A 24,686-nucleotide genomic window follows, 5' to 3' on the forward strand; every position below is an offset into this window, starting at 1 on the left:
TACTTTATGGTTGTCTGTCTACTTAGTAAAGTTGTGTAAGACAACAGTTCTAGTATGCTAGGAATTTAGAGAGGAGTACAGACATTAAATGCTCTTTGGAGTACATGTCACAATCAAACAACAACCATTTAAAATCATAACAAAGACAGGTAATAGGGTAGTGGTACAACGGAAAATGTGCCAAGTTGAATCAAACGTGTCTCAACAATTGGAAAACCCATACCATGACTAGAATTACATCTGAATTAATTTATACCACTTAATGCCCTACTGGCACATGGCAGAGCTATTCAGATGTGGGTCTAATCATACAGGGAACAGAATAGTAAATAACGTCATACCTAATATATACTCCTTCAGTGCAGGCTCTATTAAGTCATTTCCAAAAATCAGTACATGCCCATATACCTGGCAGAATGGTACTTGTTTCTCCATCAATTGTAAACAAATACAGGGTGTTTCAAAAAGAATTACCTGATTTCAAAACTCCATACTTGTTGCTGAGAACATAGTACAAACATGACATGACTTGCAAAATACATCTTAAAGTTTTACCTATGCTATTATAAATGCTCTACGTGTCAACCATCATAAGCACGAACAACTTCTCAACAATAGCTAAATTTGCCACAAATTTTTACAGAAGTTATTGTGGCCGTTATTCTGTTCTTCACTTCATGTCACAAGTTAAAGGTGAAATGTACACACTTTCCTTCACACATCACCATAAGAATCATGCGGCCCAAGAATGCAGGGCAGTATCTCAGGGTCCCATTTACCCTATTCAGTCTTAAGGCAGAGTGTCTTTGAGAAATTGATGTACATTGTTGTGTCACTGCGGTCAAGCTCCATCCTGTTGGAAAATGAAGTCATTAGAGTCCTCCTGAAGTAGTGGAAAAAGTCAACCCTGTAGCATTTGAAGATAGCTCATTGCTTCACTGTGCTTTTTTTTTTTTTTTTAAAAAAAAAAAAGGTATCATACACATTTTCACATGAAATGGCACAAAAAACATTCAGTTTAGGTGAGGCTCTGCTCAATAATGTCATTAGGGTTCTAGGGTCCCCATATGTGCACATTACATCAGTTTTCTTTAGCGCTAGCATGAAATGTTGCTTCATCTCTTACAAATTTAGCTATCATCTAGATGATATTTGTGCTGCTGCTCATGGACACAGCATCTGTAACAGCACAGGTAAAACTTTAAGATTTTGTGAGTGTTTGCAATCCATCCCATGTTTGTACTATATTTTTATTAATAAATATGGAGTTTTGGAATCAGGTTATTCTTTTTGAAACACCCCCTACTACCTAGATGTTTTGACTATTATCTTGTTGGTCTAGGCAAATGATAGATATGGATTTTGGCCACAAATCACCTGCTCCAGTTTTATAAAGCATAGAATTTGACACTGAATACAGTAAATCTGTAAAGAATCATTAAGATATAAAAAACTAATGCTGAATAGAACAACGTGTGAATGAATTTATACCCTCAGTGCCACACTGGTAGATCTCTTCAGATATGAGGCTATAGTATACACAGCATTGTCTACGGCACGCCAAACTGGATGCGATTATGATGTGCAGGCTGCTTGCAGGCCAAGGCTTGCCTTGTCTCAGCTCTGGATAATCTTCCACAGAGGTAGTTGGCTGAGCATGCAGTGCAGAATGTTTCAGTTGCCACGACATTCTTCGGTTTGGTTGAATGATGGTGATTGTTCATTGTATAAAGGAAGTTCACAGGCCCAGTGGCTATTTGCACCGAAAGAGGCAGTCTAGTGATCTAAAATCACAAGGCTTTAAAAATGAATGGGAATGGCAGATAAGGACAAGAATTCTAAACATCTATTGTGCAATCGCAAAATCAATGAGTGCCACAAATTTGTCATGGAACAATATACAGTACAATGCAGAAAGAATGTGAAGATGTAATTTATGATGAAAGAGGAAAATATTACACCAATCAACAAACAGGATGCATTCTTCAGTACATCAAGAAGCACTTCGTGCTAGATCTGCAGGTATGGAGCATGTGAAGAAATTCGTGGTATAATCAATAAATTTTCTGAAGACACAAGCATTATTACGCTGTGGGCTGCGAAAGTTTATGATAGAACCAAACTTAGAGTATAGAGTACATTGGTTAAATGAAGTGGCAAACCTGGAACAATTTTCCGATTTGAAACTCACTGTTGTTCAATTTATGAAAAAACGGAAAGCAGGATTGAAAATTAGAACATCCAGAAATGATTGCAGACCTCACTTTTAAGTGCACTTGACTACATACCACCCACAGTAAAACACTGCAAGGTGACAAACAAAATATTTCCGATTTGATGGAGATGCATTTAAAACGAAAATTGCAATGTGCAAGGGACAAATTTGGGCAAAACAACACTGTTCAGTTCCCTAAGCTTCCTGGAATCAAAGAAAATGAGATTTTAAAGGATTAATTGTGGCTCTGAAATAATTAAAAGGATAGTTTTCTAAACATTTTGAGGACACTGCCACTCTTACATCTGTTTTTGAGACTATTTCAGTTGAAAGCAATCCTGTGCATGTGCAGATAGAAAGGACTGATCTCCAATGGAGTTCTCATTTAAAGGACACATTACTTTACATTAAAACTGCACAGGGGGGTCTACATTGTTTTCCTCAGGAAGAGTTTGCACAGCTCCATAATGAGGTTGGAAACACGATGAAATATTTTAATTAACATGTGTGTGTGTGTGTGTGTGTGTGTGTGTGTGTGTGTGTGAGAGAGAGAGAGAGAGAGAGAGAGAGAGAGAGAGAGAGAGAGAGTTTGTTTTTGTTTTGAGACTAAATAAGTCATGACTACATGCCAACCTGAACGCAAAAAACCTGTGAAATTGTTTCTATGCGTCCGTATACCAACAATTTATAACTTACAAAAATTAAAATAAGCAAAATTTGTTTTGTTTGTGATCTGTGTTGTTGAGAAATATGAAACATAAAACCGCACCATATGCAGTGCAATTAAATTACCAATTAAACGTGGTGCATTTGCAGTCCCCCCTCCCCCTTTCCCCCTTCTTAAAGACAGTGTGACATAGATGTGGAGGAAGTAGGCAAGCAGGCAAGGAACCCATAACACTCATGCCAGAGTATGGCTCGCGTGCCCAAATTCGTGGGAGCCCCTGGTATACAGGGAATAGAGCAGTAAATAATATCACATGTTGTTTAGGCTTCTTTAGTGCTGGCTCTATTAAATCAATTCCACAAATCTGTACCTGCCCATACACCTGGCAGGATGATACTTGTTTTTCCTGCAATTGTAAGTAAATATTTACTAGCTGCTTTGACTTACCTGTACGATATCTGCAAAAGGGGGATGTTAGTTGAATACTAAGTTTGAAGCCATCAGACTTCGCCTATTTTTGATTATAATACATGCATATTTAGACTGTAAAATTGTATGAAGAATATGTAGTGTAGATTAAAATATTTTGTACATCAAAAATGTACCTATAACAGGGTCCTTTCTAATTTTTTATAACTTACTGCAAAGATATTTCCAGCTGACAAGCTTAGAATTATGAATTGTGAGGAACACACTCCCTTTGTGTCCTCATGGCACACCAATGAGGCTAGATTTGCCACTAAAGCTGTGTGCAAGATCTTCATAAAATCGCTCCCCTGAATGATTTTTGCTAAGGCCCTAAGTACACTGTCAAAGAGTTCTGACAAATCTTTTATAAAAGCTAGCTCTAACTTTTATAAAAGAAAATCGTAAAAACTATCAAAATATAATATCAAATATTTTATTAAGCATCTTTTATAAAAGATCTTTGATACACATATATTCAGCATCATTCTCAGATTTTGCCAATTCTGTTCTGAGATAGGCTGTAGATATCTTGACCTATGTTACACAGAGGAGATTTGCAAAGTTACCCTGAATAAGCCAGGTGTACACTATACACTGAAAATTGCTAACAGATCGAATACTTCAACATACCGATATCAAATCCTAGCAGAAGGAGGTAGAGAGAGGCAAATTTTCGCCATCACATGAAACATATATTGGAAAGATAGATTAGACTCTCCAGGAGTAGTAGTGTTTATAGTAACAAGCAGAAAAATTTGGTCTAGCAATATCCAAAATGAGTCTGACTACAGGAGTAACCTGAGTTTGTGCACTTACATTAGTTACCGGATATATCCACCAACCTTCAGATTCAGACACATCACATCAGTGACGGAGTCATTTGGGGATAGCCTAAACTCAGTGCACGAAGATACCCTGAGCATATGGCAGTAGCACGTGCCAACTTTAACCGTCTCATTATCGACTGTGAAACCTACACATACATTTTCAGGGGTAAGGATACTCAAGCGATACCAGTAACATTATCTGACAACTCTGCAAACAATTAGTTCAAAAATCCACACAAAAAATAAATGCTTTAGAGCATTCAGTTATAAACAGTATGGATTTTTACGAGAGTGTCACTAGTGACAGAGGAATTGGCAATCATGATATTATCACAATAACGATGATCAACAAAGGCAAAAAGTTTAACAAGAAATGTAGTATGCTTGTATGGTAAAACATATATTGTGTCTTTCTTTTTCTTTTCTTTTCTTTTCTTTTTCTTTTCTTTTTTTTTTTTTCTTTTTCTTTTTTTTTTCCGGTCATCAGTCTACTGACTGGTTTGATGCGGCCCGCCACGAATTCCTTTCTTGTGCTAACCTCTTCATCTCAGAGTAGCACTTGCAACCTAAGTCCTCAATTATTTGCTCGACGTGTTCCAATCTCTGTCTTCCTCTGCAGTTTTTGCCCTCTACTGCTCCCTCTAGTACCATGAAAGTCATTCCCTCATGTCTTAGCAGATGTCCTATCATCCTGTCCCTTCTCCTTATCAGTGTTTTCCACATATTCCTTTCCTCTCTGATTCTGCGTAGAACCACCTCATTTCTTACCTTATCAGTCCACCTAATTTTCAACATTCACCTATAGCACCACATCTCAAATGCTTCGATTCTCTTCTGTTCCGGTTTTCCCACAGTCCATGTTTCACTACCATACAATGCTGTACTCCAGACGTACATCCTCAGAAATTTCTTCCTCAAATTAAGGCCGGTATTTGATATTAGTAGACTTCTCTTGGCCAGAAATGCCTTTTTTGCCATAGCGAGTCTGCTTTTGATGTCCTCCTTGCTCCGTCCGTCATTGGTTATTTTACTGCCTAGGTAGCAGAATTCCTTAACTTCATTGACTTCGTGACCATCAATCCTGATGTTAAGTTTCTCGCTGTTCTCATTTCTACTACTTCTCATTACCTTCGTCTTTCTCCGATTTACTCTCAAACCACACTGTGTACTCATTAGACTGTTCATTCCATTCAGCAGATCATTTAATTCTTCTTCACTTTCACTCAGGATAGCAATGTCATCAGCGAATCGTATCATTGATATGCTTTCACCTTGTATTTTAATTCCACTCCTGAACCTTTCTTTTATTTCCATCATTGCTTCCTCGATGTACAGATTGAAAGCTACAGCCTTGTCTTACACCCTTCTTAATACGAGCACTTCGTTCTTGATCGTCCACTCTTATTATTCCCTCTTGGTTGTTGTACATATTGTATATGACCCGTCTCTCCCTATAGCTTACCCCTACTTTTTTCAGAATCTCGAACAGCTTGCACCATTTTATATTGTCGAATGCTTTTTCCAGGTCAACAAATCCTATGAAAGTGTCTTGATTTTTCTTCAGCCTTGCACCCATTATTAGCCGTAATGTCAGAATTGCCTCTCTCGTCCCTTTACTTTTCCTAATGCCAAACTGATCGTCACCTAGTGCATTCTCAATTTTCTTTTCCATTCTTCTGTATATTATTCTTGTAAGCAGCTTTGATGCATGAGCTGTTAAGCTGATTGTGCGATAATCCTCGCACTTGTCAGCTCTTGCCGTCTTGGGAATTGTTTGGATGATGCTTTTCCGAAAGTCAGATGGTATATCGCCAGATTCATATATTCTACACACCACCGTGAATAGTCATTTTGTTGCCACTTCCCCCAATGATTTTAGAAATTCTTATGGAATGTTATCTGTCCCTTCTGCCTTATTTGATCGTAAGCCCTCCAAAGCTCTTAAATTCCGATTCTAATACTGGATCCCCTATCTCTTCTAAATCGACTCCTGTTTCTTCTTCTATCACATCAGACAAATCTTCACCCTCATAGAGGCTTTCAATGTGTTCTTTCCACCTATCTGCTCTCTCCTCTGCATTTAACAGTGGAATTCCCGTTGCACTGTTAATGTTACCACCGTAGCTTTTAATGTCACCAAAGGTTGTTTTGACTTTCCTGTATGCTGAGTCTGTCCTTCCGACAATCATATCTTTTTCGATGTCTTCACATTTTTCCTGCAACCATTTTGTCTTAGCTTCCCTGCACTTCCTATTTATTTCATTCCTCAGCGACTTGTATTTCTGTATTCCTGATTTTCCTGGAACATGTTTGTACTTCCTCCTTTCATCAATCAACTGAAGTATTTCTTCTGTTATCTATGGTTTCTTCGCAGCTACCTTCTTTGTACCTATGTTTTCCTTCCCAACTTCTGTGATGGCCCTTTTTAGAGATGTCCATTCCTCTTCAACTGTACTGCCTACTGCGCTATTCCTTATTGCTGTATCTATAGCGTTAGAGAACTTCAAACGTATCTCGTCATTTCTTAGTACTTCCGTATCCCACTTCTTTGCGTATTGATTCTTCCTGACTAATGTCTTGAACTTCAGCCTACTCTTTATCACTACTATATTGTGATCTGAGTCAATATCTGCTCCTGGGTACGCCTTACAATCCAGTATCTGATGTCGGAATCTCTGTCTGACCACGATGTAATCTAATTGAAATCTTCCCGTATCTCCCGGCCTTTTCCAAGTATGCCTCCTCCTCTTGTGATTCTTGAACAGGGTATTCGCTATTACTAGCTGAAACTTGTTACAGAACTCAGTTAGTCTTTCTCCTCTTTCATTCCTTGTCCCAAGCCCATATTCTCCTGTAACCTTTTCTTCTACTCCTTCCCCTACAACTGCATTCCAGTCGCCCATGACTATTAGATTTTTGTCCCCCTTTACATACTGCAGTACCCTTTCAATATCCTCATACACTTTCTCTGTCTGTTCATCTTCAGCTTGCGACGTCGGCATGTATACCTGAACTATCATTGTCGGTGTTGGTCTGCTGTCGATTCTGATTAGAACAACCCGGTCACTGAACTGTTCACAGTAACACACCCTCTGCCCTACCTTCCTATTCATAACGAATCCTACACCTGTTATACCATTTTCTGCGTCTGTTGATATTACCCGATACTCATCTGACCAGAAATCCTTGTCTTCCTTCCACTTCACTTCACTGACCCCTACTATATCTAGATTGAGCCTTTGCATTTCCCTTTTCAGATTTTCTAGTTTCCCTACCACGTTCAAGCTTCTGACATTCCACACCCCGACTCGTAGAACGTTATCCTTATGGTAACCTCCCCCTTGGCAGTCCCCTCATGGAGATCCGAATGGGGGACTATTCCGGAATCCTTTGCCAATGGAGAGATCATCATGACACTTCTTCAGTTACAGGCCACATGTCCTGTGGATACATGTTACGTGTCTTTAATGCAGTGGTTTCCATTGCTTTCTGCATCCTCATGTCGTTGATCATTGCTGATTCTTCCGCCTTTAGGGGCAATTTCCCACCCCTAGGACAAGAGAGTGCCCTGAACCTCTATCCGCTCCTCTGCCCTCTTTGACAAGGCCATTGGCAGAATGAGGCTGACTTCTTATGCTGGAAGTCTTCGGCCGCCAATGCTGATTATTTATCAAAATTTGGGCAGTGGCGGGGATCGAACCCGGGACCGAAGACGTTTTTTGATTATGAATCAAAGACGCTACTCCTAGACCACGGGTACACAGTATAACAACTTATTTATATGATAATCTGAGAACATTTAGCACAGATCTGTTAAACATGGAACAATTGTGGTTAGAGTTGAAAGACATAATAAAGTGTGGTCTGGAAAAATATGCACCAAGTATAGTAATTGAAGACAGAAAAGGTCCGTCCTAATTTAACTGCACCATTTAAACAATGTTACAAAAACAGAGACTGCTACACTCTTGCCACAAACTGTCCAAAACTGCAGGGCAACTGATAGAGAAAAGTTAATAGCAATTTGCGCATTCATAGGGAGGAACATGTATGAAGGCTACAATAATCACACTATCAAATCTTGGTGCAATATGGTCAGAAAATCCTAAAAAGTTCTGGTCATATGTAAAGTCAATGAATGAGGGTCCAGACTTTCAAAGCAATCTCTTACGGATCCATACAGTGCTGAAATGGAAGACAGCATGCAAGAGTCAAGAATATTGAATTTCAAATTTAAAAATGTATTCATGCATGAGGATACTCCTGTACCAAAGTTTGGCTACCATACAGATTCACAAATGACCGAATGTGAATGGAATACGAAAGAAAACTGATGATACGAATAAAAGGTACCCTCTGAACACACTGTACAGTGGCTGTAGGTAGAAGTAAATACAGACCGATATTAGCATTTCCAGTATTGGAAAACAATTAACACTACTTAAAGCAAATAAGGCACCAGGGCTTGATGGAATACCACTTAGGTTTTACACTGAATATGCTGGGGATTAGCTCACATTTATTGAAGGTGCAGCAAATGGCCCCACATGACTCTGAAAGAGCACACATTTCTCCTGTTTACAAAAAAGGTGCAAGATCCGATGCACAAAACTACAGGCTAATATGACTCATCTTCCTGTTCTAGGATCCTTGAGCATAGTGTAAGCTTACACATTATGACATTCCTGGAAGAAAAAAAGTTTCTCTCAGAAAATCACCATAGATTAAGGAAAAACAACTAAGGTGAAACACAGCTTGCTTTCAAACTTTCTAGAAGATTAAAATTGTGTGGCAAATCTGGACCTGAACTGGGGACCTTTACCTTTCTTGAGCAAGTGCTCTACAGGCTGAGCTAACCAAGCACAGCTCATGATCTACTCTTGCAGCTTTCCTGCTGCCAGTATCTTATTTCCTACCTTCCAAAGCACAACTCATGACCTTCGTTCTCCTGCATACCCTGCGGGACTAGCACTTCTGGAAGAAAGGATACCAAAAAGAAATGGTAGCACACGCTCTGACAGTGTAATTTATTCACACACGACATCAAGCAACAATAACTGCAGGTGAACAAGTATATTACATCTTCCTATATTTCCGAAAGGCATTCAACATATTGTTGACTACTAATCAAGTTGAGGAATTACTTGACTAATGGAACCAAGTATATTACACAGCATGGTGAATGTTCCACAGAAACAAAAGTAACATTGCGTATGGGCAAAAGAAGAGTGATAGGACCTCTAATGTTCTAAATACATACAAGATTTATCACACAGGATCAGCAGCAAAATAAGATTATTTGCAGACAATACTGTTGCCTTCACAAAAGTATCATCGTTGGATGATTGTATGAACTGCAGAAGGTGTTGCACAAAATTTCCACATGATGTAATGGATGGCAGCTCTCTTTAAGTGTGAATCAATGTAAGGTAATGCAACAAAGACATAGAGCCTGATAGTATCTAATTACAACATTAGTAATCAACATTTTGAGCTTGTCACAATGTATGAGTATTAAGGGGTAATGCTAAGAAGAGATATGAAATGAGATGAGCACGTCAAATCAGTATTAGGGAAGATGAGTTGAAGGCTTAGGTTTGTTAAAAGTAGAATGCAACTTTAAAAGAAATCACAGACAAGATGCTAGTGCTACAAAATCTACAGTATTGTTCCTGTGTTTGGAATCTGTATCAAACACACAAAACAATGAGACATGTCAAATGAATTCAGTGTACTCATTCTAGGATAGCAACACATTGGTATAGCTCGTACAAATGTGCAACAGAAATGCTCACTAAACTTAAAGAGGATCAATGGCAGAAAGGCAGCATTGTTGTCACAAAACCCTGTTGAGTAAATTTATAGTACCTGTATTCAAGAAAGACTGTAGGATGTTTATGCTGCCACCACCCTACGTCTTGCATAGGGATCATAAGTGTGTAGAGCACAATTCAGGAATACAGATAGTCATTTTTCCCTTGCTAAATATGTGAATGGAATATGAAAGAAAACTGATGATACCAATACAAGGTACCCTCTGCAACGCACTGTACAGTGGCTATAAGTAGAAGTAAAAACAGAAGGTTTTTTCCAGTGTGAAACATGCCTAAGATAGTTCAAGATATTTGTCATTACTGCCAAAAATAAAGATATATAACATCTTATTACAGAATTATATATAAAAACAAAGATGAGGTGACTTACCGAACAAAAGCGCTGGCAGGTCGATAGACACACAAACAAACACAAACATACACACAAAATTCAAGCTTTCGCAACAAACTGTTGCCTCATCAGGAAAGAGGGAAGGAGAGGGGAAGACGAAAGGAAGTGGGTTTTAAAGGAGAGGGTAAGGAGTCATTCCAATCCCGGGAGCGGAAAGACTTACCTTAGGGGGAAAAAAGGACAGGTATACACTCGCACACACGCACATATCCATTCCCCCTAAGGTAAGTCTTTCCGCTCCCGGGATTGGAATGACTCCTTACCCTCTCCTTTAAAACCCACTTCCTTTCGTCTTCCCCTCTCCTTCCCTCTTTCCTGATGAGGCAACAGTTTGTTGCGAAAGCTTTAATTTTGTGTGTATGTTTGTGTTTGTTTGTGTGTCTATCGACCTGCCAGCGCTTTTGTTCGGTAAGTCACCTCATCTTTGTTTTTATATATAATTTTTCCCACGTGGAATGTTTCCTTCCATTATATTGATATCTTATTACAGAATATATTAGCCAGCTCCCCATTTAAGTCACAGTTACTGATACTACAGGCAATTCAGCTGAAACTGTAAGGGGGTCCACAGTCACACAAGGGGGGTGCTCCCTGTGGTTAATGAGTCCAGGCAGACAGATTTTTTAGGTTAAAGCCAAAGTCCAGAGAGATGACAATCAAGATAAATGGAATTAAACAAACTTCATGTACAGTAAATAGGAATAAAGCTAAGAGCAGTATCAACTTACTTCATCAAAATATCACGGGAATAAAAAATAAAGTAGATGAGCTATTAGTGTGTTTACATGATCTCAAAAATAAGAATGAGACTGATATACGCTGTCTTTCTGTCTGAACACCATGTAACTGTGGGCATGGATAGTGTCAGTATAAGTGGGTATAATTTAGCATCTTACGCTTGTAGATCTAGGATGGATAAAGGGGGAGTTGCCATTTTCATAAAACAAGGGCATATTTGGAAAACTGTAGAAGTTAGCAAATTTTGTGTTGATCAGCATTTTGAGGTTTGTGAATGTGAACTTCAGCTAGATAATGTAGTATTGATATTAGCAACAGTGTACAGGTCCCCATTAGGAGACTGGGAGCTATTCATAAAAAAGTGTGATTCCCTATTATGCTGTCTGTCAGACAAAAAGAAGAAGAAGTTATTAATCGGTGGTGATTTCAATGTAAACTTTCTAAATAATTCTGAGAGGAAAAGTGAACTAGAAGTGTTATTAACAACATATAACTTAGAATCAGTTATCAATTTCCCTACATGTATAGCTCAAGACAGTAGCACGCTAATAGATAATGTATTTGTACAGAAAGAGGACGTAAAACAAACATATGCTTTCCCTATGGTAAATGGATTGTCAGGCCATGATGCACAACTGATTAACTTACAAAACATAACAGGGTGTACAGTTTGGAAACCATTAAGTAAAAGTGTAAGGTTGCTCAACCCGGTATCTATAGAGCACTTCAAAGAAAGCTTAAGAAATGTTAATTGGGGAGATGTATATAACGAGCCAAATGCTAATCATAAATGCAACATATTTCTTGATAAATTTATATCCCTTTTAGAACATTGTTTCCCAAAGAAAATTACTAAATGTAACACCACACACTTTTCAAAGAAACCTTGGATTACTACAGGTATTAAAGTGTCTTCAGAAAGAAAAAGAAAACTTTATGAGACAGCAAGAACTAGCAAAGATCCAGAAGTAGTTTTACACCATAAAAATTATTGTAACATACCGAGAAAAGTTGTATGGAAATCAAGAAATATGTATGTTAGAGAAGAAATTAACAACTCTGGCAATAAAATCAAATCAATATAGAATGTTGTTAGAATGGAGACAGGAAAAGTAACCACTGGGGTAGGTAGTATTACTATTAAGGAGAACAGTAATCAACAGTACACAAGTAGCTAATGTGTTTAACAACCATTTCTTAAGTGTAAGAGAAAAAATTGGTGAGAACAGTTCAAAAGAAAAAGCCAGGCAGTACATGGAAGAGTCTGTTTTGAAAAAAAATTAGTCAGATTAAGTTTCACCTAACAACCTCTTATGAAATAAGTAAAATTATTAAATCTTTGAAAATTAAACGTTCTGTTGGAGTAGATGACATCTCTAATAAGATATTAAAACAATGTGGAGCAATTACAGCTGATGTTTTGAGTCACATATGTAATGCATCACTAACTCAAGGTATTTTCCCAGACAGGTTAAAATATGCTATTGTCAGGCCACTCTACAAAAAGGGCGACACCACAGATGTCAATAATTATCAGCCAGTATCCTCGCTTACAGCATTTTCAAAACTCTTCAAGAAAGTAATGTACACAAGCGTAGTTAGCCATCTCAACAGTAATGGGATACTTAGTAAATCACAGTTCGGATTTCAAAAATGCTGTTCCACTGAGACAGCAATATACAATTTCACTGTCCACATAATAGAGTCTTTAAATAGTAAAATGTCACCAATAGGAATTTTCTGTGACTTGTACAAAGCATTTGATTGTGTGAACCATGACATTATGTTACAGAAATTACAGTTCTATGGTATAAATGGAATAGCATATGAGTGGTTTAAGTCATACCTACAGAACAGGAAGCAAAAAGTTTCCTTATATGGGTCAAGTGATTTAAATAAGTTTGCCACTTCATCTAACTGGGGTGAAATTACATTAGGTGTTCCACAGGGTTCAATCACAGGTCCCTGTCTGTTCTTGATATATGTGAACAACCTCCCTTCCTATCTGAACCAGGAAGCTGAATTGACACTGTTTGCTGATGATACAAGCATGATTATTAATCCGGTAAAAGAAACTCCAATTGAAAATGATACAAATAAGGTCTTTGGAAAAGTCATTAATTGGTTTTATGCAAATGGGCTTGCTCTAAACTTTGATAAAACACAGTACATCCAATTTTCTGCAGCAAAAAGTACAGTTCCTTCAATAAATACAACACATCAACAGAAGCCAGTACACAAGGTAGAGCCTACTAAGTTTTTGGGTCTACACATAAATGAGAATCTTAATTGGAAAATTCATATTTTGGATCTTCTAAAGTGACTAGGTTCAGCAAATTTTGCAATCAGAATAACTGCCAGTTTTGAGGAATCAGAAATTAGTAAGCTAACATATTTTGCATACTTTCACTCTGATGTCATATGGAATAATATTTTGGGGTAACTCAACATTTAGACAAAAAGTATTCAATGCTGAAAAGAAAGTGATTAGAATAATGTGTGGGGTTCATAATCACATCTTGTAGGCATTTTTTTAAAAGATTGGGAATTCTTACAGCAGCCTCACAGTACAAATTAGCAGATGAAATAAAATGTCTGACAGACAGCAGTAATAGCTTCAAAAATAAATTGAAATCACATCTCCTTGACAACACCTTCTATACCATAGGTGAATTCTTGAATAGGAATAAATAAATCTACAAACACAGTACATGCATTTTGTGCCATTTAAGGGAATGGGGTAAATAATAGAAATATTAATCCTTATCTCTCTCTCTCTCTCTCTCTCTCTCTCTCTCTCTCTCTCTCTCTCTCTCTCTCTCTCTCTCTCCCCCTCTCTCTCTCATCTCTCTCTCTGACACGTTCCACATCATAACGGCTACCGTTCCGTGCAATTGATCAATGGAACACACAACCAACTAACTAACTGATGCAAATTACACCTCACCACTCGAGTGTAAAAGGGGCAATCTATCAAATACCATGGTCCGCTATGGGTATACATACCTGCTGAAGATGGTCATAATAGCAGCTGCTTGTTCAGTAGTGTATCAGAAACTAGCATCTACTGTGCAAGAATTCCAACGAGATATTAAGAAGAATTAATTTGCTGCCCTTGGCAACTAATAATCAACATAGTGCTTCAAGAGTTGAATACGAGTCACAAGTTTTCAACAACAATTTTATCAAGATTGATTGGAATAATATTTTGGGGTAACTCAACATCTAGACAAAAAGTATTCACTGCTCAAAAGAAACTGGTTAGAATAATAGTGTCTCAAGTTTTCAACAACAATATTATCAACATTGATTGGAAAAACATTATTGAAGCTTGTGAATAAACAATTTTCACACAGAAGGAATAATTCATTGCTGAAATACCAAACACCCAGCAATATAATACAACAAGCTTGCATTTAAAGTACAAAGCAAGACTGGTGGAGTTCGTGACACATAAGAGATTATGGTGGGGTTGACGAGGAAGATAACTGACATGATTGCAGCCAGCAGACAACATATTGGCACACGTAACACAGCCATCAACTCTGAGACTATGTGCAGGACAGTTGCTGGTTCAATGGCGATTGCACTGGGAGTCACCCACAGCTAAGCAGATGTCTACATCATACCAGCAACACAATGGTAGTTTGCAGCCAACCCACACCTCAACTTTAAATAAATAACCGATGAGAAGTATACTTCAAACATTAACTGTTGCATGTAACTAACTGGTTAGTGATATTACACTGAGAATTGATTTTATTGTTAACTATTGGGTAGTGAGCTATTATATCAAAGTGTAAGTTAACTCACAAGATTACTGCTGAGGCAGAGAAAGCTGATATGACAACACTATTTGTGAAATAAATGGATGAAGTAAGAAATAAACAGACAAAGTCGAGGACATCAATAATAAGATTGAGGAAACCATTAATAGCAAGCTGGAAGATATAAATAATAAGATTAGGGATACTATTACCAGTAAGCTGAAAGAAAATGCGAGGATGTTGGAGGAAAACATTACTAAGAAAATAGAAGAGACTAATAAGACTGAATTTATGTCAACGTTCACAGAATAGGATAATAAAACAACAGAATTAGAAAGTAAAGTTAACGTATTAATGGAAAATCTACCATCAGAGGTACATACAGCAATTTGTCTGAGTTTAAGAAATATTTCAAAGATGCAAATCAAAATTTTATTTTGGTACAAATGGCTCTGAGCACTATGCGACTTAACTTCTGAGGTCATCAGTCGCCTAGAACTTAGAACTAATTAAACCTAACTAACCTAAGGACATCACAAACATCCATGCCCGAGGCAGGATTCGAACCTGCGACCGTAGCTGTCCCGCGGTTCCGGACTGAGCGCCTAGAATATTTTGGTACACACCGGAATTTCAAACACAAATGAGAGAGTAGATCCATTAGAGCAAGATATAATGTTAAGCCTGGAATCTACCTGAACTAGTTTGGAAGAGAGATTACAAGAGTTCATTGAACAGAAGAATCAACCAGTAGCAAGATTGTTTCTGTGAAGAATACTGTAAACAACTGACAGGAATTTCAAAATGTATGGGATATGTTAGGAGGATAATTTTTGGAGGATTTGTACATTGGGAGTGGTCTAAATTTGTCAAAACAGTTTTCCAGATTCAAGCCAGATAGTGAGGTGTGTCCAACATATCGAGCTCTTTCACGACCGGATGACATTGCTGCTGGTAAACATTTTGGTGTCCACAAAACTCTTCTGTTCCTAAAATTCCATCCAGAACTATACTGGACTTCTTCAGAGGCTTTGCTCCTTCATTGAGTCTTGCTGACTGATCGGTCAGACATCTGAGAGTGACATATATATACAGTAGAAAAAGGGAAGTGGCCAGAGTTGTATGTGATAAGCAGAGATGACGCTTGTCAGAGATAAAACTTAACAACTGATTGTCGTCTCATCAAAGATAAAAAAACAAACTGTTTAGTGATGCTGGAGAGCTACTGTCCATATGTTGCTAAGTCTCTTCTTTCCTATTAAAATTATTACTTTGTTTATACAGGGTGTTACAAAAAGGTACGGCCAAACTTTCAGGAAACATTCCTCTCACACAAATAAAGAAAAGATGTTATGTGGACATGTGTCCGGAAACGCTTAATTTCCAAGTTAGAGCTCATTTTAGTTTTGTTCTTCCACCTACGCTCAATGGAGCACATTATCATGATTTCATACGTGATACTCTACCTGTGTTGCTAGAACATGTGCCTTTACAAGTACGACACAACATGTGGTTCATGCACGATGGAGCTCCTGCACATTTCAGTCAAAGTGTTCGTATGCTTCTCAACAACAGATTCGGTGACCAATGGATTGGTAGAGGCGGACCAATTCCATGGCCTCCACGCTCTCCTGACCTCAACCCTCTTGACTTTCATTTATGGGGGCATTTGAAAGCTCTTGTCTACGCAACCCCAGTACCAAACGTAGAGACTCTTCGTGCTCGTATTGTGGACGGCTGTGATACAATACGCCATTCTCCAGGGCTGCATCAGCGCATCAGGGATTCCATGTGATGGAGGGTGGATGCATGTATCCTCGCTAACGGAGGACATTTTGAACATTTCCTGTAACAAAGTGTTTGAAGTCACACTGGTACGTTCTGTTGCTGTATGTTTCCATTCCAAGATTAATGTGATTTGAAGAGAAGTAATAAAATGAGCTCTAACATGGAAAGTAAGCGTTTCTGGACCGATGTCCATATAACATATTTTCTTTCTTTGTGTGTGAGGAATGTTTCCTGAAAGTTTGGCCGTACCTTTTTGTAACACCCTGTATTTTATACTAGAACAATCAAGAGACGTGTGAATACACAGATAAGGAACGCAAAAGTCATTTCCAACTAGCAAAAATAGACAAACAGGCTGTAGCAGACCAGGCTCTTGAGCCTGTAACTCACAAAGTGAAGTTTCCTGAAGCAAAAATTTTATTTTGACTATTATCCACAGCTATACAGAGAAGTCACTGAAATATATAAACATAGAGAAATTTTAATATGAAAGAAGAGACCAAGAAAATTAGCACATGTGGACAGTAGCCCTGCAGAGTAGCCAAACAGTCTTTTGTCTTCGACAAGACAACGATAGATAGTTCTTTTATCTTTGACAAGGATCAGTTCTGTTTATCACATGTAACTCCGGCCACATCCTTTCTTCTATAGTATACCGGGCGATCAAAAAGTCTGTATAAATTTGAAAACTGAATAAATCATGGAATAATGTAGATAAAGAGGTGCAAATTGACACACACGCTTGGAATGACATGGGGTTTTATTAGGACCAAAAAAATATAAAAGTTCAAAAAATGTCTGATGGATGGCGCTTCATCTGATCAGAATAGCAATAATTAGCATAACAAAGCAAAGATGATGTTCTTTACAGGAAATGCTCAATATGTCCACCATCATTCCTCAACAATAGCTGTAGTCGAGGAATAATGTTGTGAACAGCACTGTAAAGCATGTCCGGAGTTACGGTGAGGCATTAGCGTCAGATGTTGTCTTTCAGCATCCTTAGAGATGTCGGTCGATCACGATACACTTGCGACTTCAGGTAACCCCAAAGCCAATAATCGCACGGACTGAGGTCTGGGGACCTGGGAGGCCAAGTATGACAAAAGTGGCAGCTGAGCACACGATCATCACCAAACGATGTGCACAAGAGATCTTTCACGCGTCTAGCGATATGGGGTGGAGCGCCATCCTGCATAAACATCGTACATTCCAGCAGGTGTTCATCAGCAAGGGTGGGGATGATGCGATTCTGTAACATATCGGCATACCTCTCACCCATCATGGTAGCAGTTACAAAATCAGAATCGCGCGTTTCCTCGAAGAAAAAAACGCCCGATAACGGTAGATGTGGTAAATCCAAGCCATACTGTGACTTTCTCATCGTGCAATGAAGTTTCCATGACAGTTCTAGGATTTTCGGTAGCCCAAATTCTGCAGTTGTGGGTGTTGACAGACACTCGGAGTGTGAAATGAGCTTCGTTGGTCCACAACACGTCACTCAACCAATCGTCATCTTCCGCCATCTTTTGAAACGCCCACACCACAAATGCCCTCCGCTTCACTAAATCGCCATGTAACAGTTCATGGTGCCGATGGATTTTGTACAGATGCCATCGGAGGGTACGCCTAAGTGCCAACCAAACAGTAGTGTATGGAATGCCGGTGCGACTTGCGACTGCACGAGCGCTTACTTCCCCGTGCATAGATGAACCCGCTACAGTCTCCATTTCTTCCTGAACTGCCTCAGCAGCATTGCATCTTGTGCTCAGTCGGCCACTATAGGATCCATCGTCTAAACAACCTGTGGCTTTGAACTTCGAAATCATTCTCGCCACAGCTGCATTTGTCAACGGACCTTTACATGTTCGAATCCCCTTCCTATGCCGATAGGATCGTAACGCTGAACTAGCACATTCCCTATTCTGATAATACAGCTTCACTAAAAGTGCCTTTTCAGGTAACGTCAACATGCTGCGACTGCTGGCGCATCTGATTCTATCTCTCATTACAGCTCCTTTTATACACGATTGTCATGCGCAGTCACTGACGTTTTGCTGTCCACCACCATCTGTCGGACATTTTTTGAACTTTTGTATTTTTTTTTTGGTTCTAATAAAACCCCATGTCATTCCAAGCATGTGTGTCAGTTTTTACCTCTCTATCTACATTATTCCGTGGTTTATTAAGTTTTCAAATTTATACTGACTTTTTGATCACCCGGTACATGTCACTTTCAGACATCCAACCCACAAGTTGGCAAGACTCAACGGGGGAGCAACGCCTCTGAAAATGTCCAGCACAATTCTGGATGAAATATTAGGAACTGAAGAGTTTTGTGGATGCTGCTCATAAGTTTACCAACAGCAATGTATCCAATATACTATTTAAGAGTATTTTCACAATCATTACCAACCAGGTGGGATGAGCTCAAGAAAATTGATTTTGTATTAGGCTATTTAACAGGAGACGCAGCTGAAAGGAGATTTAAATATCAAGATAAATTTGAAACATTAGAAAAATTTCAGATGCCTTTTAAGAAAGAATTTCTTTGTCCTAGTGAATGCACCAAAGTAATAGAAAAGGTAAATTCTCAGACTCATGAATATATAAAATCATATGTAAAACTTGCTCAAACTACTACAAAGGACAAACTGCAGGACTTTTCAAATTAGGTACACTGAACACATCAACTATTACACCCAATCAATTCACAAAATCAGCAACATAATACATACAGGGCACCCTTCAGAAACACAGAAGAAGACTGTAAGATAGTCCACCACTTCCAAAAATCACAGACAATGGACAGAATGTAGGAGCTTGTAATTTCTGTACACCACACAATGCACGGAGAAAAAATTCCTCAAGAGAAAACAGATAGTGAATCAGTTAATTTTTTCAAAAGTTTCTCCTGCGTTTGACAACTGCAGTAATTTCTGTGAATATTTATGGTACCCCAAAGACTCGACTCAACACGTACAAAAAAATAGAAACAAAATCAATAATCAATAATTCAATAGTAAATAATGGTACAATAAATTTTATAATTGGCAACTTCCTGTATACTATGTAATACTCAGAAAATGTAACACTTCTTGCTGTATACAAACTCTTTGCGAAACCATATTGTCATAATATCTCTGTAGCATGTTTTGATCACAAAAGCAAACAATGTAAGTGATGATTTATTTGCATGTGATATTCTGTGTAATGGAGGAGGGACAATACTTGCTGTGGTATCGCATATTGATACTACCCTGTGGGCGGTGTTATTTTGGTGCCAGAATTGCAAGTTTCTGTTCAATGCTGACAGTGGTTGCATGGGATTGAGCAGATCAAATGGTGCACACCCACTAAGCCACACCTTCATCAGCTCTGTACCATGAGCACCCTCTGCCACAACAATATAGGGCAGCCAGAGCCAGCCACTCAGCCCACTTGCGCTCAGAGCCACTTTGCCACATGATGCTGTGCTGATGATCTGTTTCTTGCTGCATTATTTGTAATGAGTCTTCATAAGCTTAGAGAAATACAAATTAAAATGTTCGCTAATCACATCTGCTCCTGTCCAGCTTTCCTATGACGACAATTGTCGCATTACTCTGTAGCCCACCTCTCCTTACCATTGTGTACAAAGTTGTGCACAATGCTTGTATCTAGAAAACAAAAATACTTTCTCTGACATAGCATATACAAATATTCCAACATTAATTGGTCCAATTGGAGTTAAATTTCAAAAAGAGAACTATACAGTGCAAGGGATGTGCAAAATCACACATGCAAAACATCATAAAAATATTTAAGAATAAGTTCTCGAAACATGTGATACTAAGCATGAATAAATAAGTAACTGGCACAGGTTTTCATTACTGAATCACAAAAGATGTCTTTGTCAGTCACAAAGCAGCAAAAAAATGGTATGAGACCAAGAAGCCCTACCTGCATGGTTTAATAATAACAGTATCCTCCTTGAGTAAATTAGAGGTAAAATAGACCTCTCTCTGCATTTCAGATCTCTTAGCAGGGAATACTCGAGAGAATGTTACCACCAGAAAAAAATTAAAAAACTTACATTCTATGGATCAGAGCATGAAATGTTGTATCACTTTATCAGATAGTAAGGTTAGATAATGTGAAGACACCTGCAGGAAAATTAATAAAATCTTTGGAGAAAAGAGAAGGATGTATATGAATATCAAGTGATCAGATACAATCAAAGCCAAGGCAGGAAGTTATAGGTGGTAGGAATATATACAGAAGTGCTATGAAAAGGAAATAAACTTGAAAATAACAGTATGAGAGGGGAGGCGAAGAAGATGCAAATGAGACGAGAGATATGATACTCCAAGCAGACTACGACAGAGCACTGAAAGATCTACGTAAAAACAAGGCACCTAAAGGAGACAAGATACCCTCGGATTTATTGAGATCCTTGGAAGAGCAAGCGATGACACAAATATTTCACCTGCCATACATGATACATGAGACAGGAAAAACGACTTCAGACTTCAAGGAGAAAGTTACAAGGAAGGGAGGTGCTGACAGGTGTGAATATTACCAAAACATCAGTTTAATAAGTAATGATCACAAAATATTAACAAATTATTTCCAGAAGATTGAAAAACTGGTTGATGTTTACCTTGCGGAAGATTAATTTGGGTTACGGGCAAATGTAATGGCATGCAAGGTGACACTGCCCTTTGTAAATTTTGAGAAAGCTATCAATGTTGGCTTTGTAATACAATCAGAAACAGTAAAAAAAAAACTTGGAAGCTCAGTGGAATGGAACATATGATGTCCTGAAAAGAGATTATAAGTTGAACTCGTACAAAAATAAAACAAGGGCAATGGAGTGCAAATTAACTGAGAGAATTAGAATAACAATGAGACATTAAAAGTAGTATAACCGAGTTGTGCTGTTTAATGAGCAAAATAATTGAAGATTTAAGTAGACAGGATATTAACTGCAGATTGGCAATGGCAAGAAAAATATGTACGAAAAAAGAAAATATTTTAACACCTTATAAAAACTTAATTCTAGAGCGTCTTTCCTGAAACTGTTTGTCTGGTGTTTAGTCTTGTATGGAAGGGAAATTTGGACAATAAACAGCACAGTAAAGAAGAGAATACAAGCTCCTCAAATGTGGTGCTACACAAGTGTGCTGAAAATTAGATGGGTAGATCATGTAACTAATGAGGACGTATTGAACAGAATTGGGGAGAAAAGAAATTTACAGCACAAGTAGAGTCAAATAAAGGATGAATTGATAGGGCATACCTTGAGGCATAAGGAGTAGTTGATTTGCTAATGGAGGGAAGTGTGGGGAGTAGAAGTTGTCAAGAGAGACCAACGCTTAATTACAGTAAGCAGGTAGCAGCACTCTTCAAGAGCTGGAACTGCTCGCACAGGATAGACCAGCATGGAGAACTAGAGCCTTTTCTGTCTCTGTACAAAATATCAGGAGGCCCTTGTCAAATACAACCTTGTGATCAAGCAAACAAAGCTATCTTCCTGGAACTTGTTCTGTGAGGAAGTGGAAGGTACCGCTATTTGGACTAAACTTTATAAAATCCTCAGTGGAATATCGACTAATCCAGAAGGTGCTTTAAGGAAGATGGTGAGAATACAAGAACAGTGAGTGAGACACTGGATGTGCTCATCACTACTCACTTTCCTCAATGCACTGTGGCAGATAAGACAGACTAGGAGTCAGTTCCTGAAACACACTGGTTTACAGGTAATCAAAGGGAAAATGGGAATCTGCCACAGAATGTGTTGATTGAAAAGAAATTCAGTGGGCAGTGGGAATGTTTCAACCATTCAAGCCACCAGGCCTATATGGCATCTTTCCAGCTTTACTGCAACAGGCAGGAGAGGATTTAATTAAACTGTTATGTAGACTGTTTACGGTAGCCTAGCAGCACAAATTAGCCCTAATTCTTGGAGGACAGTGAGGGTTGTTTTCATTCTGAAACCAGGGGGAACTGATGATACTAAGGGCAAGGATATGAGACTCCATTCTTCTAAAGACTTTAGAAAAAATTGTTAATGTGCATGTTAAGGTAGAAGAAGTTAAATGAGGTTCCTCTAAATGTAAACCAACAACCAAGAAAATCTTGCGAAACAGCACTTCAACTTTTTGGGAAGGTGCAAAAAAGCTCTACACTTTCAGGAAATAGCTCTCTGCATCTTCCTGGGTATGAAAGGGGCTTTTAGCAATACAAACTCCAATTCCATGGTTAGAGCTGCAGAAGTGCATGGCATTGTGACCACTACATGTAGCTGGATTAAGACCATGCTAATTAGAAGAGAGATGGTAGTCACCATGATGAATGAGAAAATGTCAATCAATACTGCCAGGGGATGTCCACAAGGAGGAGTCTTGTCCCTACTACTAAAGAACCTAGTGGTGAATGAACTCATTGAAGGATTAAATAGTAGATGTTACTTTTGTCAAGAATACAAACACAATTTAGTCATAGCAATCTTCATAAATTTACTAGTACTGTTAGAACAACATCGGACCAGACACTGTAAAAACTGGTGCAGAAAAGATGATGTTACGGTTATTCCCAAGAAAACTGTTGTTGTACCCTTTATGAGGAAGCAAATCCAGCACACATACTGGAATCTCAAGCTCCTCGATAAGCTCTGTAATTAGACAGGGTTGTTGAATACCTAGGGATAACCTTAGGAACTATCATGGATCCCTCATATAAAGAATATGTTGTATCCATGGACCCAACCAACCAACCAACCAACCAACCAACTCGTGCACGTGCGCCCTGACCGTGACATCACTGACCACAGTTCCTGTCGCGGCCGTCGGCGTCTCAGGGCATTACCGCCCATGGAAGAGGTCGCACCATGGCTGAGCTAGGGGTCCGCAGCACCCTCTGCCTTTTGCATATAAGGAGGAGCGCTGGCCCAGAGATGGACAGTCTATTGTCAATTGTCTATTGCTAGCCTTTCGTGGAGTTTATAGTGGAGCCATTGCAGTGTGATATTTGCTATTGTATTTGACTAGGCTCAATAAATGGATTACTCTTGGATATTACTTGGACTTGCATTGCTGGTGCACGTTTCGTCAGAAATAAAGATAAGTTATCTCTTCATTCTAGCTGGAACAATTCTTGTCATTAATTATTATTCAGCCAACAGACATAGCTGCATCCTGGTCACTACCCACGCTTTATACAATTTGTGGTGGCTGCCCCAAAAGTACCGCCGAGGATCTTGGGTTTGGGAGCCGTCACAAAAGAATATATGTTGCAAGCCAAAAAGTATTCTTATAAGCACTCAAAGGACCTGTGGTAAGAACTGGGACTGAAATCCCAGGAGTACATACTGGATATACACCCGTGTAATGAGATCTATTATAATTTATGGGGCTACAGTCTGCTGGAATTGACATAAGAGAAGACAGCTAAAAACAAGCACATGGAGAAAGGGCTAAAAGTAACACCACACAGAAACAGAGGTCCAAAACTAAAAATTAAATGGCCTTCGCCATATTGCTTTAGTGGATAAAAAGTAAAACACGGTCGACTGCCCATGCGTCATTTGCTAAAATGGCCGATAACTCAGACGGCAAACCCAAGATGGAACATAAACGGTTAAAAAATGGGCATTCCGTCAGGAAGTGATGGACAGTTAAAACTTGGGTGCAATGTGTACAAAGTGGTGGTGTAGCGCCACTTATCAAATGACAATGGCCAAAAAGGCAGTGCCCAGTACACAGCCTAGTCAGTGGGAGGGCTGAGAGGAGGTCGCCCAAGCTGCTGGGATAGGCTTAATAAGGTGGAGCTTATTCACGTGAAGGGAGGACCATTGGTGAACCCTTCCTCCTGACAGACAGCAACACAGAGATACAGGAGATGCCCAGTGAGAGGCAGGCCATTATAGGGTTAATGGTGATTGCAAAGACAATGATGCCCATGACAGAACCCTGAGGCACACTGCTTTCCTGGATAAAGGTGTCCGACAA

General features: G+C 38.8%; 1 protein-coding gene across 1 annotated transcript in view; it reads right to left on the minus strand.

Annotated features, from left to right (window-relative positions):
• The window catches only part of LOC124615401 (protein VAC14 homolog), a 129,008-nt gene that overhangs the window by 16,879 nt on the left and 87,443 nt on the right, over nucleotides 1-24,686 (minus strand). The gene's annotated exons all lie outside the window — the stretch shown is intronic.

This window comes from Schistocerca americana, chromosome 5, assembly GCF_021461395.2.
Source record: "Schistocerca americana isolate TAMUIC-IGC-003095 chromosome 5, iqSchAmer2.1, whole genome shotgun sequence".
NCBI classification, from domain to species: domain Eukaryota; kingdom Metazoa; phylum Arthropoda; class Insecta; order Orthoptera; family Acrididae; genus Schistocerca; species Schistocerca americana.